Source organism: Podarcis bocagei (assembly GCF_964188305.1).
Source record: "Podarcis bocagei genome assembly, chromosome: 9".
Lineage (NCBI taxonomy): Eukaryota > Metazoa > Chordata > Lepidosauria > Squamata > Lacertidae > Podarcis > Podarcis bocagei.
This window is the reverse complement of record NC_138134.1, coordinates 63,900,895-63,920,009: the sequence shown is the minus strand read 5'-3', so window position 1 is coordinate 63,920,009 and position 19,115 is coordinate 63,900,895. Positions and strand designations below refer to the sequence as shown.

At 44.3% G+C, this 19,115-nt stretch overlaps 1 protein-coding gene and 1 long non-coding RNA gene across 2 annotated transcripts in view; one reads left to right on the top strand and one right to left on the bottom strand.

Annotated features, from left to right (window-relative positions):
* Positions 1–609: 609 nt before the first annotated feature.
* Positions 610–19,098, bottom strand: LOC308594417. Its single transcript, XR_014011456.1, has 3 exons — positions 18,930–19,098; positions 12,830–12,953; positions 610–4,206 (listed from the first exon to the last, which is right to left on the bottom strand). It is a non-coding gene; the product is annotated as an uncharacterized lncRNA (long non-coding RNA).
* CCSER1 (coiled-coil serine rich protein 1) overlaps positions 15,879–19,115 on the top strand; it is a 740,630-nt gene continuing 737,393 nt past the window's right edge. The window contains exons 1-2 of the mRNA XM_081206994.1: positions 15,879–17,056; positions 18,835–18,964. The gene's annotated coding sequence lies outside the window, so the exon portion shown is untranslated. The remainder of the gene's footprint in view (positions 17,057–18,834; positions 18,965–19,115) is intronic.

Below are 19,115 nucleotides of genomic sequence, written 5' to 3'. Positions count from 1 at the left end.
ACAGGAGTGTATATGCACATTAGGAAAACACTGCAGAAAAAAAATTTCTTGGTCTAGTGGTACATGCAATCACACAATAAGTTCTCCCTTGGCTATATTTTCTCTGTCTTCGTCTATTTTTCTTTCATTAAGTTAAGGTAAAGGTAAAGGGACCCCTGACCATTAGGTAGGTCCAGTTGACTCTGGGGTTGCGGCGCTCGTCTCGCTTTATTGGCCGAGGGAGCCGGCGTACAGCTTCCGGGTCATGTGGCCAGCATGACTAAGCCGCTTCTGGCAAAGCAGAGCAGCACACGGAAACACCGTTTACCTTCCCGCCGGAGCGGTAGCTATTTATCTACTTGCACTTTGACGTGATTTCGAACTGCTAGGTTGGCAGGAGCAGGGATTGACCAACGGGAGTTCACCCCGTTGCAGGGATTCGAACCGCCGACCTTCTGATCGGCAAGTCCTAGGATCTGTGGTTTAACCCACAGCGCCATGACATGCAAAGCAAGATATGTCAAGCCTTTATTTGTTACAATGGTGATGGAATTTTTCAAGCTTCACCTGTAGCTGCAAGGGCACCGAGAGCGGTGGCTCACGCTACCGCGCCCAGGGGTGGCAGGGCGAGCCCCCCGCGGTGTGCCTTTTTGTCACACCCCTCAGAGATGGCACCTAAGGCGGACCGCTCCCACCACCAGCCCTTCCTACACCCCTGACTAGAGTGCAATGCCTTCCTGCATTGCAGGGGGCAAAATTGGATGGCCTTTTGGGTCATTTTCAATTCCACAATTCTATGATCCGGGAGCTAATCATGGTCCCCTGTGCAGAGGGTTCTACTTGCATTCCAGGGGCTTTGAAACTAGGACAAGAGTCAAATGTAGCCCAAAGGCTACAGGTTACCTACTTGGGTCCTAGACCACAGGAGAAGAGGAAGTGGGCAGGGAGAGAGTCCAGCAACTACCCTTAAGGGAACGCAGCACCGATTGGATCCCTAGCATGGGCAGAGAGCTTTCAATGCAGGGATGTGTTCAAATATCTGCACTCTGACATGGTAGTCCAAGGATGGTTGTACTGTGTGGGTTTCCCCCCTGAATGTAGGCATCAGCCTTGCACCCAACTATGAGACTCAGCATCCTGATGTTCAGCCCATGTTATCTAGATTACACTGTTCAAGAAGCAGAGGAGTGAGCTGTGTGTAAGAGGTGCCTTGAAAAGCTATGTTTCCAACGTATAATTACCTATACTTTTTTGTGCACCTGCTGAGGTGAGAACCACTGCTTTAGCAGGTAGATCTGCTGGCATGACAACTCTTACAGAAGCATTTTTTTAAAAAGAAAACCCCACAGAAAGGTGTGTTCTCTTGCCAACAAACAAGGCATAACTCCTCTATATCACACAACTATTGTGGTTTTTGCTTGATAATACATACTGGAAGCGAAATCTACCCACTTCAGAACATTCCATCATGTAAATAAGACATATACACTGAGCAAGTGAAATGCGGTATGGCAGCTGAAACTCTATGTCTGCAACATCTCGATGAGGAAATGCAAAACCTTTTGTTCCAGGGAAATGAATGTTTTTCAAATCATCGTTCTGCAAGTGAAAAAGTCACTTCTGCCAGACTCACTACTGGTGGATGTAGTGAAAGGAAACCGGGTTTCCAAAACCAAATTTTCTTTTGCTCTGTGTAACCTGTCTGCCTCCCCGCAGTCATCACCTGCATTGCACTGCTGACTCACGTTCAGCTTGTGATCAGCTGAAACACCTAGGTCCTTTCCCCACGTACTGCTGTAATTTGACTCGTAAGCGAGTAAATAAACAAAAGAGCACATAAATTAGAGCCATGCAAATGTGCTTTTTATGTTCCTTGCTCTGGAATTCTGGGTGATCCCATCTGCAATACCAAAAGAAATGTACCTTGGTTTTAAGGCAGAATCACAGAGCCGGGTAGGAGCCCTGTAACAAAGGGATTTCAACTAAAGCATCCCTGACAGAGGGCCACTGAACCCTTGCTTAAAGACCTCCAAGGACAGCGAGTCCACCACCTTTCGAGGGAGTCTGTTCCGCTGTGAAACAGTCTTACCATCAGAAAGTTTCTCCTGCTGTTTAGTCTGAATCTCCTTTTTTTTAACTGGAAGCCATTGGTTCAGATTCTACCCTCTGGAGCCGAAGAAAACAAGCTTGTTCCATCTTCCATGTGACAGCCCTTTAGATATTTGAAGATGGCTATCATGTACAGAAACGTTTACCAAGTTAAGAGAGCATTTAGGAGCACAAATCCATGCAGCTTACCATTGCCCGAGGGACACAAACACTCACGCTTTTTAATTTATTTTTTTGTTAATGAACACACATTTAATATGCTGGTGCAGCTTACAAGTGGCAATGCTTATTTTCACGTCCCCATTTTTTTGTTTAATAACTATGCTTAGGAGTTATTTGACTAAGCTTCCAGGCATATATGCATAAAAACGAAGGCATGCAAATGTTAAAACAGGACTGTTGACACACGCCTGTGTAGTTTGGCGCAAGGTAGCACGGAAGAAGGCTGTTTTATTACCTTTATGCAATTTCAAGGTTGTCATGATAACTATGAAAATCTTATTCTAGGCCACGGCAAATAGGGGCAATAAATGTCAAGCAACCCTATTGCCATAAATTACCGGCAGCTCTGCAGATTTTTCAGGGCATTTGTGCATTCTGAGTTGCTGGATGCGGCGGATGTGACACGGAGACAAACTTCTTTGAAAACCTGCGAATGCCCTTGAACCCAGAAGCCAGCCTATAGGTTACCACCGCAGCATGCAACCATCAAGACTTTCTGTCCTTTTGAAAATAACGGCACAGGGAAAGCCAGCGTTTGATGTCACTCTCTGCATGTCTATGCATAGGGGAAACATCAATGGTGAAGCTATCTAGGATGACATTACAAAGCCTATCAGGCTCCCCGCTTCAGTATACATAAACTGGTCACCAGCTGTGATCTAGGTGAGGGAGGGGGAGCGAGAGAGCACACACTAGAGCATCAGTCTTTGTGCCTTCCTCTGAGGTCCCCACACTGAGCATATTCAATACTAAGACTGCTGTTGAGCTGCTCTAGCCAGTTTTCAATGCCTTAAAAAAAATGGGGAAAAACAAAACAAAACATAATATTCTTTAAAATGCCAAGGAATTTCTCCCACCTCAATTTGTCTCCAATTCAACAGGTACCACAAGTTTTTTTAGTGCTTCAAAAATGTACAAAACCTCTTTGACTAGATATGACAGTGCCCCAAAACAAACAGACGCAAGTGAACTATGCCCATTGTAAGCGCATTATGCCAATGTCTGGCTTCTGAGAAGCAACTGGCTGCAATCCTGCATGCATTCAAGCTGCTTAACAGCCACTGGTTTCAACGGCATTTAAGCACCTAACTATGTGCAGGATTGCAGGCTGCTGCAGTTATCGGTACCCAGCCAAAGATGCAGAGATGCTTTCCTTCGAGTTGTTCTGTATGCCAAGAGATAGCAGATATTTCTTATTTACTGCTTTGTCTCTGGAGAGCCTTCTGTAACTTGAATACTATCAACAAGACCTGACGGTTTCTAATCTAATTAACATAGCGTCTGCTGCTGCTGTTGCTGCTGCTACTGCTGCCATGCCTTTGTTTCAAAAAGGAGGAAAGCTGACTGTGTAAGTCAATCCCATCCATGCAACTTTTTAAGCTTAGTTTGTTTAAAGCCTCCATGGTGCTACAAAAGGTCCTGGATTTCATGAGGGCGTCTTTCCCCCTGTGACATTTAAGACATGGGAGGAGTCCCTGCAATACAGCTCCTTCTTATACTGCTGAGATTAGCACAGAGACATGGCCCCACCCACTTTGGGCTTGGCCGCCACCCACCACCAAATCCAGCCCCACCCATCATGAATGTGGTCCACCCTACTCACGTTTCCCCAAGGAAAGGCAACCTTCAATTTCCCCACCCCCGTTTTAAATGTAGTATTGCAACCTGACTTCACATCCCTTCCTACTAAAGGGATATGGTAACGTGCCCATTTTAGAGAAATAGCTACCTTCTTACCTTGGTAATCTTGGACCTTTCAGTTTCTCCTTACGGGTATCTCTTCTCATCTCTTATTCCCTGTGGACCAGCCATCAGACTCTGGTCTTGGGGGAGATGAAACAGGCTCCAGTGTTTGCAGGTCCACTCAAGACAGACCAAGGGGGGGATCCATCTCCACTTGCAAAAGGAATAGTAAATCCCAATTGTGTTCAAGGAGCAATAGTGGGGTAGGAGAGCTGGGGGGAAAACACCTGGCAACCAATGCGCCTCTTGGGTTTCAGATAGTACATGGGTAAAGGTAAAGGGACCCCTGACCATTAGGTCCAGTCACGGACGACTCAGGGTTGCAGCGCTCATCTCGCTTTACTGACCGAGGGAGCCGGCGTAATGTGGCCAGTATGACGAAGCCGCTTCTGGCGAACCAGAGCAGCACACGGAAACACTGTTTACCTTCTCGCCGGAGCAGTACCTGTTTATCTACTTGCACTTTGTGCTTTCGAACTACTAGGTTGGCAGGAGCTGGGACCGAAGAATGGGAGCTCACCCTGTCGCGGGGATTTGAAGCACCAATCTTCTGATCGGCAAGCCCTAGGCTCTGTGGTTTAACCCACAGCGCGACCCGCGTCCCTGGGGAGACTAGTCTAAAAATCCACGTACATGGGTAGACTAGTCTAAAAACCCAGGGACACAAGTACTGTATTTAGTATTAACTTTGGAGGTGTATACTTGATTCTGACCAAACTAAAATATAGATCAGGAGCGAAAATATACATCAGGAGGCTTAGCTTGGCTTTACACTCTTCCGCTTCCCCAAACTATTTTTTTTCCCAGTGACACCCCTGAACAGTCTTGTAGACACTGGTCTGGATGTGATGTCAATGCCTGGATGGAGGAATCTCCTGGGAACTCTATATATTCTGTCCTGAGTTTCATCATGGAAAAAAGGGAGGATTCAATAATGTGATAACGGCCAAGGATGATGCACTTCTACTTTTCACAGAACCATTTCCCTTCCCTGTGTTACTTCCCCTTGCATCCTAACCTTGGCCCTTAACTCCACCCCAGGACATCTAGAAACAAGCTGTTCATGCTCCTGATTGGATGCAGGAGTGGTCACAAGTAAATGAAGTCTACCTGGAAGAGGCAATAACTTTCCCCACATCAAAAAGTGGGAGCCTACCTGGGTTGCCCATTACTGGTTCAGGAGTAATCTCTGCAAATTGTGCAGATGGGTGGGACACTAGCATGAGCTGTATTTCCAATACACATAGGCCACTGGCAGTCAGATGGGCTGCCTGGCTGCATTAGAACTGCAAAAGAAACCACCTGGAAATATACGTTTCCAAAAGCTTATCTTCATCCAGAACACCAAGCAGTTGACTGAAACAGACATCATTGTTCGACTCAAGAGAGATGCAAGTACGCAACCAGATTTTAAACATTCCTTTGCTTGTAACAGCTAAATAAGTTGCTCCTTTAAGGAGTTGATGGAGAATCTTGTGATGGTTCAGAGGTCTGCTGAGGTATGTAGATGCATTATAGTTGCAAACAGAGAACTGTAGAATTAATTCCTGCATTGTTCAATAAACACTAAACTGAACACTGGTGCCATCAAGTCAGAGATTCCATAATACTACACTGATGATGATAACCAAAACTTATACTCCACCTTTTTACAATAATATACAAAGCAGCTTTCCCCTATGGTTCAGGTAAGCTGTGCACTAATTTTTTTGAGGTGTCATATGTACATATCTGTTCATAATGGTTGTCATATCAGACTAAGACTGGGCTGATCCAGGGTTCAAATCTCCACTCAACCTTGAAGCGCTCTCTCCGTCACAGGCTATCATACCCTCAAGGCTGTTGTGCAGATAAAATGTGTGTGTGTGCTTGTGTCTTTTTGCCAATGTGTAATTCAAGCTTCACCAAATGATCCATTTAATTCACAACAAATGTGTGGTTATTGCTCGTCTATTGTGTAGGATCCAAACATCTCCCATCTAGGAAATCCCATCTCTTCATTATAGAGATGCAGCATTTTGAATGGCTGGGAAAGTGCAATTGTATTGCTGGGAATATGGGACATTTTGGCCTAGCTGGAGAAGCCACAGTGATCTAAAGTGCAGTCAGGAATGTGGTTCTATGACTGCAACAACCCACTTCTGTTTGCACTTTGAATGCTGAGTAAATGATTGCTGCTGCTGAGTGTATGTAGAGTTTCTCTCAGCTGCAGAGTCCATTGCAATCTGGAGCACTGTTGGGAGTATGGATGCATGGATATCACATGAGAGACACCTTTTGCACACTGCTAGCGGCAACACTGAGGATGAGCGACACACCACACTGCCATTGCAGTTGCACAAAGCTGTGTGATTCAAAAATCAGTACACATAGATGGACTGCCGCAGTCTTTGGAACTGGCTAATCTTCCTTCCTTCCTCGTCAGTTTCAAATGCAACTTGGCAGCTCTTGGAGGAAACTTCAGACTTTGCCTAGAGACTTCAGCTTGAATGGTCGCAGAGCTCTGTGGCTGATAAACAGGGCTGTAGAAAGCAAAATTAAAACTCTGCAGCCAGGGGATCAAAGTTCTGAGGCGGGATAAGCTGAATTCAGTGAACATTATAAACCATGCAGCTCAGTACAATTTCCCTGTGTTCTCCTGCACTGAACTTCTATCTACTCATTCCTCTCCCCCCCCCCCCCCGGATGCATCTCACTGCCTGAAGGGACAAAAATATTATAGGCATCGCCATTGCTTATGAACAAGTGCCACAGAAGCAAAGAGTTATGCAGAGGGAGTGCTTGAAAGGACTGGTCTTTTCTGGGCTGGGGATAGGTGGGCAGGGATGCTATATTAACAACAAGGAGGATTAAGACATATAGTGTGGTGTGAAATGACAGGGAGGGTACAGGATCGTGGCAAGAAATGGAGTATGGCAATGAAATGCTGCAGTGGAGTACAAGGTTATTTGCAGAATACCCAGAAACCGAAATACCATATGTCATTGAAGCAGCTATTTGAAAGCTTTTCTAATAGCCTGGCTTATAGCTTTGGGGCTTTCTCTTGGAGTTTTCAGGCTTGGGTGTCACCTTCTTATGAATGACAGCATTTCAGGGTCACTGGATTTGAAACATCGTCATTACAAGACAACTGAAATGTACTTCAAAGATTCGCCCGCCAGCAAAGAGGTGAGGCTGAACAGGATTCAATGGCCTAAGTCATTGGGAACTGCAATGAGAGATGTGGAGAAACTGGGATTTTCTGGTGGCGAGAGGGTGTTTTTTGTTTTTTGCATGAAAGATGCATGCAAAACATTGAAAAGCACATTTTACATAAATGTGCACATTTTACATACAAAGTTCACACTAACAGCATACAATGGGATGGAACAGAATACAACAAGACAGGATAGAGACCTATGACTGAGTACCAGAGAGACTAAAATGGGGCAGAATAGTTGCAGAGTTATTATGCCCTCTGCTTGCTTCCCCATTACTGAAGTGACCTCTCACTTGACCTTGCAAAAAGCACAGGGAGAGATGTTCTTGCTTCATCTTTCCTTCCTCTTGTGTTTTATCTGCCAAGACATACATACTATCATGTTATTTATAGATATACTACTACGGGATATGTAAGCAAAACATCTGATGCATACACATCTGTTTGATGAATCAGACTTCACGGCTTCTGGAAATAGGAGGTGTGAAGCAAGATCGTATCTGCCAGGCCTGACGGTCTGGAGGCCAGAAAGCTGGAAGCAGTGAAGTTGTGAGCAAAGTCAGTGGACAGTAGAGACAGTTTGAGAGTACCTCAGCCTGTTTCCAATCAACAGGTTCCTCAGGGTTAAGAGCTAGGTTAGAATCTTTATAGGACTAGGTGGAATCCTGCTGGCCCTTTGTGTCCATTGACCACCACTGAGTTCATATCAGCTACCCAGCCTTCCAGCTATCCACAGGGCTAAAGCACTGTGAAAAGCAAGCCAACAGAAAGCCTATCACTGTGGCACAGACAATGAGGTTAAGAATGGATGATTACCCCTGTGGTTGTCCCCCAAAAGTAGTAAGAGCTTTTGAAGTACTCCAATCAAACCAAACTGTTTTTACTATTAAATCATTTTGGGATGCTTTATGGGAAGCACTTAATTAGTTACCAATAACTGCCTCTCCTCATATGAACCTATCTGGACCCTTAGATCATCATCTGAAGCACTTCTTTGTTTGCCTCATAGAATCATAGAGTTAGAATAGACCACAAGGGTCATTGAGTCCAACCCCCTGCCAAGCAGGAAACACCATCAGAGCACTCCTGACATATGGTTGTCAAGCCTCTGCTTAAAGACCTCCAAAGAAGGAGACTCCACCACACTCCTTGGCAGCAAATTCCACTGTCGAACAGCTCTTACTGTCAGGAAGTTCTTCCTAATGTTTAGGTGGAATCTTCTTTCTTGTAGTTTGGATCCATTGCTCCGTGTCCGCTTCTCTGGATGCCTCCCCCAAGGGACATCCAGAGAATGGCAACACAAGAGAATGGCCTTTTCTGTGGTGGCTCCCCATTTGTGGAATGGTCTCCCTAGGGAGGCTCACCTGGCACCTTCGTTACATATCTTTAGGCCCCAGGCAAAAACTGTGAGGGTTATAATACAGGTCCTGAAAGACCTACATTGGCTCCCGGTATGTTTCTAAGCACAATTCAAGGTTTAAAGCCCTAAATAGCTTCAGTCCTATATACCTGAAGAAGCATCTCCATCCCCATCGTTCAGCCTGGACACTGAGATCTAGCTGCTTTTCTGTATGCATTTATAATTTTATTCTAACAAGAGCCCCACCTTAGGCCTCAGAGAAGCTCCACATGGGTCTGTCCCCATTCCGTTAGAGTGTCTCCACCAAACTCAGTTAGTACTAAACCTTTAATATACAGTGGTACCTTGGTTCTCAAACGCCTTAGTTCCCAAACACTGAAAACCAAGAAGAGTTCCAGTTTTCAAACGTTTTTTGGAAGCCGAATGTCCGATGTTGCTGTTGGCTATTGTTTCCGGGGCGCCTGCACCAATCAGAAGCTGCGCCTTAGTTTTGGAACATTTTGGAAGTTGAATGGATTAAGTTTGGTGCTTTTGTTTTTGCTATTTATTTTGCATTTTTGTTTTTGAGGCTTTTTCGGTTAATTTGTTTTTGTGACACTGTGGAACCCAGTTCAGCTACTGATTGTTTGTGTGACTGCGGAAATGGATAAAAGCCCCCCATCCAAACAATGACTATCATCAGTGCAGGTAAGAGGGGGGGGGGAATTATTTTTTATCTACAATATTGTCTTATATATTTTATAGTACAGTACATTGGTTATTGCTTTCATTTTATGGATCAGTGGTCTCATTAGATAGTAAAATTAATGTTAAATTGCTGTTTTAGGGGTTGTTTTTAAAAGTCTGGAACGGATTATTCCGTTTTGCATTACTTTCTATGGGAAAGCGCGCCTTGGTTTTGGAACAAGATTTCCGGAGCGGATTAAGTTTGAGAACCAAGGTACCACTGTGCTTTTTCTCATGCTGATGATTTGGCTCATGGAATTGTCACCTGAAAAGCAGATGTCTCCTTCTCTCAATCGTAGCACCTGTGGCTTCAAAGACCTCCACAGAAGCTAAAGATTCCCCAACCTACACAAATTGCTGCGAGCTTGTTGCGTACCAGTCATAGTGAAAGGCAGGTTTGGTAGGTCACCAGAAAACCACCCTGTCTGCTAGGATGATACACAGGGACACTGAAGTGCTTCTTATTCCTGGATCAGTTCGAATCTGAAAATGGTTAACTTTGATTTGGCTATTGTGAAGTAAGTGGTGACTTTGGCTTTGATATTATGCAGTGGATCAAGTAAGAAGGCCTTTGGAAGGAGAATGCAGGGCGGTGAACTTAATGGTTCACAAAGCAGCTGACCAAGCTTCTTGTGGTCAGTAGATAAAAGGCTCCGGGAACTTCTAATTTAAGAAATGTAATTTCATGTGTGCAAATTCATTTTTAGAAACAGTTCTCTGTGCAAGTTTCTAAAGTTGTAAGCACCCGGGAAACGCTTTTTAAAACACTTGTCTCTCAACCTCCTCTTTCATGTTCCTTACATCTTGCATTATGCTGTGCTCCAGCCTCCCACAGCCTGATATGATTCAGTGGATGTTACATAATCTATGTCAGATTTATTATTCAGTAATACAAGGGAGAGGGGAACTGAGCAGCAAAATGAAGATAGGAGAAAGACGGGAGGGTTACTGCAGGTTAAGTACCTCTTAGAAAAGAACAACAGGAACCATTTCAATGGAATCAGTCTCTTTAGAGAGAATTATATGTGTGGAACCTGATTGCCTGGAGAGTGGAGGAGTGAGACCCCGACCCCACCAAAGTCAATGGGACTTTCATGAGCTTCAGTTTCAGTGGGGTCAGAATTTCACTCCACCTTTTAAACCACAATGCATTTTTAAAACCCACACCTCACCTATATTTCACAGTAATTGCAGCTGTTTTTACTCAAGGCTGCTTCTCTTTGCCCTTTATAAATGCGGCATTATTAGAATGAGTGACACTTCAGAGTCTACATGTAAACAAAAACCTATTCTATGAAGGGTTTAGTTTTAGAAGCATAAACACAATGGGTTCCTTTGGAGACCTGTGAATAGCTGCCGTGTTTCCTTCAGCTCATGAGCATGCCAGGGAGCCACTTGGGTGCACAAATCATTCATACAAGAAATATTTACATGTATGCACATCCAACGGTTGTATCAAACTTAATGCTTAAACTATGGTTTAGGTCTGTCTTCCACACACTGGTGTCCTCCAGGTGTTTAGGGCTACAACTTCTGTAAGCTCAACATCAAAAAAACTAAAATCATGGCCACTGGTCCCATCACCTCCTGGCAAATAGAAGGGGAAGAAATGGAGGCAGTGAGAGATTTTACTTTCTTGGGCTCCATGATTACTGCAGGTGGTGACAGCAGTCACGAAATTAAAAGATGCCTGCTTCTTGGGAGAAAAGCGATGACAAACCTAGACAACATCTTAAAAAGCAGAGACATCACCTTGCCAACAAAGGTCCGTATAGTTAAAGCTATGGTTTTCCCAGTTGTGATGTATGGAAGTGAGAGCTGGACCATTAAGAAGGCTGATCACAGAAGAATTGATGCTTTTGAATTATGGTGCTGGAGGAGACTCTTGAGAGTCCCATGGACTGCAAGGAGATCAAACCTATCCATTCTTGAAGGAAATCAGCCCTGAGTGCTCACTGGAAGGACAGATCCTGAAGCTGAGGCTCCAAGACTTTGGCCACCTCATGAGAAGAGAAGACTCCCTGGAAAAGACCCTGATGTTGGGAAAGATTGAGGACACAAGGAGAAGGGGACGACAGAGGACGAGATGTTGGACAGTGTTCTCGAAGCTACTAACATGAGTTTGACCAAACTGCGGGAGGCAGTGGAAGACAGGAGTGCCTGGCGTGCTCTGGTCCATGGGGTCACGAAGAGTCGGACACGACTAAACAACTACAACGACCTCCGTGCAGCTGATGAGAGTTGTAGCCCAAAACATATGGAGGGGAATCAGCTCACAAAAGGCTGGTTTAGAGTTACATGCACGAACCTCAGACTTTTGACCTCCTCCTTCATCAGGTGTGGGCAGGATGCAGATGGGGACAGGCAAATCTGTCAATTTCCATTACTCATTTTTTCAGTCTTAAGTTCAATTCTCCACATTTCTACACCGGTTTGCATTTTTTCCTGTGATATTGACAACTCAACCATTCACTTCATGCCAGTTTGTAGTGTCCTGCAAATACTGTTTGCATGCCTCCAAAATATCCACAAGTCTTAACAATTCACTCTATTTCATTTATATATGGGCTTGCAGTCCCACTAAATGATTCTCAGCATAACAACACAACAGAAACAATATTACAACTCCTTTGGTTCTTGATGGAACCATCAAGAAATACACACACACAAAGAGAGCGAGAGCGAGAGCGAGCTAGAGAGTGTGTGTCTTTATATCATGTTGAAATTACTGTGGCCAAATGACTACATTCTTTGAAATTGTAGTTTTGAGTGCCATGTTGAAAAGCAACATTTTTCAGGACGCAACTGCAGATAGAGCCCTGATCCCTTGGACTGGAATAGTCAAAAGGAACTAGATTGGTTAAGTCACATAATTGCATACCTTAGCTGTGCATTGTGTAAATCCCTGGTCAGAAGCAATGCATGTGGGCTTTTTAGAAGAACCAGAAGCTAAGTGAGCAGTAACTTCTGCAACTGGCTTTCAAGCCCTTCTTGTAACATTAGAAGAAGATGGAGTATCGTGCCTAAACAGAGCATATTTAGGAAGTGGGAGGAATTCTCAGCAATATTTAGAAGATCTTTCTTGGACACAATAAATATTAAAATGCAAAACAAAGACAAAAACAAAAAGAAAGGTAGCAGATAAAGGAAAATAATTCTGGCCTAGCTTTCCCCGACACGATACTTTTCTGTGTACAGAGATGTTGTGTGTATATGAGTAATATTCTGCCGTAACAACACAGGAAAAATCCTACTGTATCACATCAATGGTCCATCTGATTCAGCAACCTGTTTCATAAGTGGCCAGCCAGATACCTATTGGAATCCCTTAAGTGGGACTTGAGGGCACAGGTGTTTCTCCCTAACAGTTGGCATTTAATGGCATAATTGTCTTTGAACCTTGACGAGTATCACGGGGGCTCCAGTTCACAGCAGACTGACCACATGGGTGAGAATTTAGCCAACGTCTCCAATAATTACATAATAAATACCTATAAATGTGTGGGTGAATATTGCAGAAAATGATGAGATAGCCAGCAGCATTGCCACGGGGATTCCATTACTGCTACTTTGCCATGAGGTGAGCATGCAGGTCCATTTTAATTGCCTCTGTTTCTGCACAATATAGTTGTATGCAATTTTAAATATGCGTCACTGTTGCCAATTTTAAACATCTCTCTTACATTTATTAAACAGATCAAAAGAATATACAAACATAACACCCCCTCCTTCCAGCTGAAAATTCCAGTACAAATGTAAAGTTAATGAAGTCACTAGGGTACTGAGATGCATAAAAGTTAGACACACAATCTCAGAATGATCAGGGCCTTGAGAAATCATACACAGTCATTTGTGGTAAGCAATTGACCTAAGTAGGTGTGATTTTCCTGTGCCAGGAATGATTCATTTCATTCAGGGTTGCAAAATGAGACTCATTCAGCAACTGACAAAAACTGAGAACAAACAAACATCACTTCTCCTTTTCTTAATTTTTTTTTAAAAGCTTCCTTCCCTCACCCCCACTCCTGAGTGCCAAAGCTCGAATTGCAAACAGACTGTGTGGAATCTGGAATGATGAAAGATAACATTAATTTATGAATCATGATTAAATGAGACTCTGAGTTCATTGTCTTTGCCATCTGCATTCACAATGGTAAAAACATCCAAACTTTGTTTTATTTTTTAAAAAAGCTTAAATAATTTTCACTACTGCCCTTGTTTATTTAAAATAAAAAAAACTCCTTCCAGTAGCACCTTAAAGACCAACTAAGTTAGTTCTTGGTATGAGCTTTCGTGTGCATGCACACGTCTTCAGATACACCATGCACACGAAAGCTCATACCAAGAACTAACTTAGTTGGTCTTTAAGGTGCTACTAGAAGGGATTTTTTTTATTTTGACTATGGCAGACCAACACGGCTACCTATCTGTAACTTGTTTATTTAATTATTGCAGTATATGCAACATTTGAGTATATGAAACAGAGAAGGCAAAGTTTGCTGAGCATTCCCGGATTCTTCCGCACTATATCAGTTTGGTGTAAGGCAATGCTTTTAAGTTGGTCTAAGACAACAAGAACTACAAAATACACAAAGCAATATTTGTAGGTGGACAAGCATGGATGGCTTGCCTGATAAAAGACCACCTATTTTGCCCTTCATCAAACCAGATTCCACTGCATCTATAGCATTTTTTCCTAGGGAGGCTATTTTGAAATGTGCTTACTGGGAAATAAATGCCACTGAACTCAGGGGAATTACTTCTGAGTAAACATGGTAGGAATTGGGCTGTTCACTGCTCAAAGCCCTTCATGATGTCAGTGATCCTTACAACATCCCTCTAATGTTGGCCAACATTATGACCTAATCAAAGTTGGGTTCAATTCCATTCATGTCGGCAGAATGTAGGTATGACTAGCTTTGGCTAGATCAGGGTCAGTGCTGTGGAACTTTACAGAACAACAAACACAGAAAATATTTAGGGCCCTGCCACAAAGAGCTTACAATCTGAATTCCAATGGGGACGAGATATGGTGAAGAGATGGTGGTAACTGGGGAAGAACATGTAGTTTCACATATTTCAGCTTGGTTTGGTTTGGATTTCCAGTGGAAAATCTTGTTCTTTTTAATGACTATGATATACTCGTGTCTTATTTCTTCTCTACCCAGAAACGCCCGGCCAAATTTCCGCAATGAAAGGAAGCTGCTGTGTGGTTCTATGAAGAAAAAATCATTTCCAATAAATGACATCCATTCTGGTATGTTGGTCGCTGATGCTGTGGAATGTGGGGCAATGCTTTCAAAACAGGGATGGATGACCAACTGAAGAAGAAAATGGTTTTCTCCAGATAGGGGGAAGCTATAACAAATTTTGTTTGCTAAGAAGGGTATATGGTGTGTTAAGGGGTGGATAGCACCTGTTGGGGGACGCATTGTGCTCCTTCGGGGGTAATTTGTGTACCTTTGGTCCCAACCCTGCATTTAGCTCTCACCTGTGGCTCCTGGAAGCTGTCAACATGTGACAGAGGCCACACCCCAGGAATGGCTTTAACTCAGGCATAGGCAAACTCGGCCCTCCATATGTTTTGGGACTACAACTCCCACCATCCCTAGCTAACAGGACCAGTGGTCAGGGATGGTGAGAACTGTAGTCTAAAAACATCTGGAGGGCCAAGTTTGTCTATGCCCGCTTTAACTGGCCAGCTAAACCAGGTGAGGGTAGCCAATGTGCCTCAAACCCTCAGTGAGTTAGGGACTTCCCCAAATTGCATGTGGATTGAGCGGATGAGACCAATAGTGGGTCCAATGGTCAAGAAGGCGATTACTACACATGCTGTAGAGGGAAGTGAGGGGCAGATGGGGCTCATCAACCTGGAAAGTTAGCCCCACCAGGAGAAGGAAAACTCTGATCGTAAACCTCCATTGCCTTGCCAGATATCTTCAGGAGAACTAAAGGCTAAGGAGTAAACCCTATACAAAAAGACATTTGGGTGGCACCTTGAGTGGCAGGCAAGCTGGTGCCAAATGTATTGCTGTGCTTTCTTTTGGACCACATCAGTGAGGCTGAGATGGAGGTCTTGTCGTCTAGGCAGCCCAGGATCTCCATAAATACTGCCCAGTCTTGTGCCCCAGGGAGGTCACTGTACAATGCTGCTAATGCAGCGGTTTGACTGCACCCCCAGAGGCATACTCCATTGTCTCTTGAAACAGACAGACGCCAACAACAACAAGGAAAAGAAAATGACTGTTCAAGGGTTGAAAGGAAGACTTGTCAAATTTAACATCTTTACATGAACGCCCCACCCCTGCAAAAAACACCAAAAACTATTCCCTTGGCCATACCTGGGTGTACATGTTTTATCAATGTTAAACTTTTACAGTGGTAGCTCTGGCTGCGAACAGGATCCGTTCTGGAGGCCCGTTCGCAACATGAAAAGCCCGCAACCTGAAGCGCCGTATCTGCGCAGGTGTGCAGCGTGATTTGGTGCTTGTGCGCATGTGCAAAGTGCAATTTAGCACTACTGCAGTGAAACCCGGAAGTAACGTAACATGAAGCAAACGTAACATGAGGTATGACTGTACTGTTAAGCAGCATGCATTTTGTTATACATTCTGAGCACCTATGAAAGGATTGGAGTGAGCTGGAAAGTACACTGGTGGCCCCCGGACCAATCTCTGGAGAACAGAATGGCTCCTGGGGATGGGGGTCAAATTACATGTAACTTCTTTTGCTGAAAATGGCCTGTGATGGTGGCCAAATCAGGGGGTGGAGGGGAGGTTTCTTTTTTAAAAAAATTATTATTATTATTAAACACACATTCACACCCACACTGTTTCTGTGGCTTTTTTCTCCCTCTGATAACCAATGTGGTAGAAAAGTTGAGAGTGCAGGATGAGGCCCTGGGGGGGCCAGGTTATAAATCCCCACTCAGCCGTGAAGCTTACCAGATGACCCTGGGCCAACCTCTCAGGGTAACCTACCTCGCAGGGTTGCTGTGGGGATAAAACAAGGAGGGGTGGAGAACCATGTACAGGACACCAGAGGAAAAGGCGATATACAAATGTTATAGATAAATAGCCTTGTTGGAGGTTAGGAAATATCAAGAACAATACAGCTGCCTGCATTCCTCCCAGAGGTGAACAGCAGCTACTGGAGGAAGGTTATTTTGGCTTAGGGGGTGATGCTGAGGGAAGGGGTTTTTTTTGGTTTTTTTTAGCCATTTCTTTTCTCTGTCTGGGCTAATTCCCTGACTTTAAAGAGCCCAATCCTCTACAGGTCTACTCAAAAGCAAGTCCTCTTGAGTTTCATGGGGCTAATACGCAGGAAACTAGGAACACGGACTGCAATCAGTCTTCTCAAGCTACTAATAGGCTTGAGGTAAAATCAAGTAAGTACCTGTTAGAACTGTGCTCTTAATGGCCTCTTGAAATTCTCTGCCCTATTAGTGGGCAAAGAAGTTGGGTGGGTGATTTTACCAGAGCGAGGAGAAATTCTTCAACCATTTATTGCTGGTGTGTGTGGGGGGGGGGGGCTCACCATTAGCAGTGGGAGTAGCAAACTTTTTATCCTTTTAACCTAACGTTGTTTTTTGCGGCTGCCAATGACAACAGAAGCAAAATAGCCGCCATTTTGAATCCTCCACAATGTCCTCGACCTGGAGTCCTTCCAAGGCACTGTGAGGGAAATATGGTGGCCATCACACACACACAAAAAAGATGGTGAGGAATACTTGGGGGATTTTTTTAAAGCAGCTTTTTTATGGCTTTCATTTTCTGAGGGGAGGTGGGTGAGAAAAAGAAAATTCTCAAAAAAATTCTCTTCATGGTTAATAATAATGGGGGGGGGGGGAGGGAACAGACAGGGAAATGTGTGGGGAAAGGATTAACTGGTCTGCCAACCTCAACCCTATTCCTCCTGACCCCATTCTCCCCTTCCTCCTAGATGGTTTTTAGGCAAAGGAAAATATATCTGGAGAACTGACCATGGATCCCTCACATCATATTTAGTCTGGCCTGTGAATTGCAGAAATTGCCCATGCCGGCTTTGGAATAAGGAGCAATATTGGTAGCAACATATACCAATACATTCGTGCCGGGAGCATATGCGGTGATAATTATTGAATGCGCTGAACTAGTGCACTTTTCCTCAGCTGGCGTTTGATTAGCTTTTCTTGTAGCTGCTTCCTGGTTAAGGAGGCTTTAAAAAAACACACACAAAAAAACCCACCACACCTCCCTCACTTATGTACACATGCATATAAAACCCCAAGAGAGAGAGAAGACAAGGATAGTAAACATCCAAAGGTCATACAGACGCTGTTGTCTAGAAATTTTCTCTTCCCCTCGCACGGCCTGCAAAACACACAGACACACACACACACCTGTTTCATTCAATGGTTTTGGAGAGGAGGAGTGGGAAATCTGGCGCATTCAACCTGCCTGCAAATTTTGATACTTTTTGCTCATGCAAAATATGGAAGGGTAAAAAGACCACAGCTTTTCACTCTGTTTCCACACCATAAGCACATTTAACCACCCTGCCAAAGAATCCTGGGAACTGTAGCTCTGATGGGTAAACCTAAGCTCCCAATATTGTTTGAGAGTATGTGTGTGCTTTAAATGTATGGTGTGTATGCAGTCCGGATGAATTTATTCCAAAAAATCCATTACCCTTTACTCCCAATTTTGAGGCTGTCCTTTATGCAAAATATGGAACAGGGTGGGGTAGGGGGGAAGAATATAGCTTTTCACTCAGCTGATCCCAAACAACTGCTGTGGTTGCTGCATTGGGCTTCATGGTCACAACAGATCAATGCCGGAGAGAATGGCCACTCGCTGCATAAACCAGCAGTACAATCCTGTAAATATCTGTCAACCCAAGGAGTTCAGTGAGGCTTCTTGCAGAGTAAGGCTAGCTCTGGGTATCGCAGCCCAAGTGTGTGAGCCTCAGCTCCTTCCAGGTGACCTTGACTATGAAATGGCAAGGGCACAAGAAGGTCATACCATTTTATGCCAGAGCTAATTTGCAACAACCAGCACCTTTCAGTTTTACTGGATCAGAACCAACCTAGAATAGCCAGCATCCTCAGGTTTCCCCGGCCACGCACAAAATGACCATCTTTTATTCTGGAACAGCTCACTTAACCCCTGCCTAGTCCTCAACTCGCAATCTATAATGTGGATTATTAAGAGTATTCCAGGAACACACAAACACACCTAAACCCTTTTTATAACCACCCTGACTGGAGCAAGCCTATGAAGGAGCAACTAATCTGCATTAAGTATATTTCAGAGTGCACTCCTCAAGTGAAGCTGCCCAAAAGGTGTTAACCCCTCCCGCTTCTCTTTTAAGGATTTGCAAAGCTCCTGATTTTAGCACGGTAAAAGGAAAATGCAAACCAAGGCAGACACGAGAAAAAACAAACAAACACACACACACACACACACACACACACACACGGGTTACACTGATTTGCTGGTCTTGGTTTCTTCTGCAGCTGTTGAAGCTTCTGCTGTGGCTTCAAGAAAAGGGAAGGAGGAGGCTGGCCTGGAATCAGGAAGAAGAGAGCAAAAAATAATAATAAAAATGAACCTGTTCCACTCTCTGCTGACTCAGAGCTCAGAAAGGTGAGGCTTTCTTAAATCCTTCCTGTCAATCCCCTTCTTAAGAGGCTGATCCTGCGCTGGCGGCTGCTCTCCCCTCCCAAGCCGGCTCCGCAGTGCACTCCCAGCGAGGAGGTGGCACCGCGCAACCCCGCATGCAACGCGGCGCGCACAG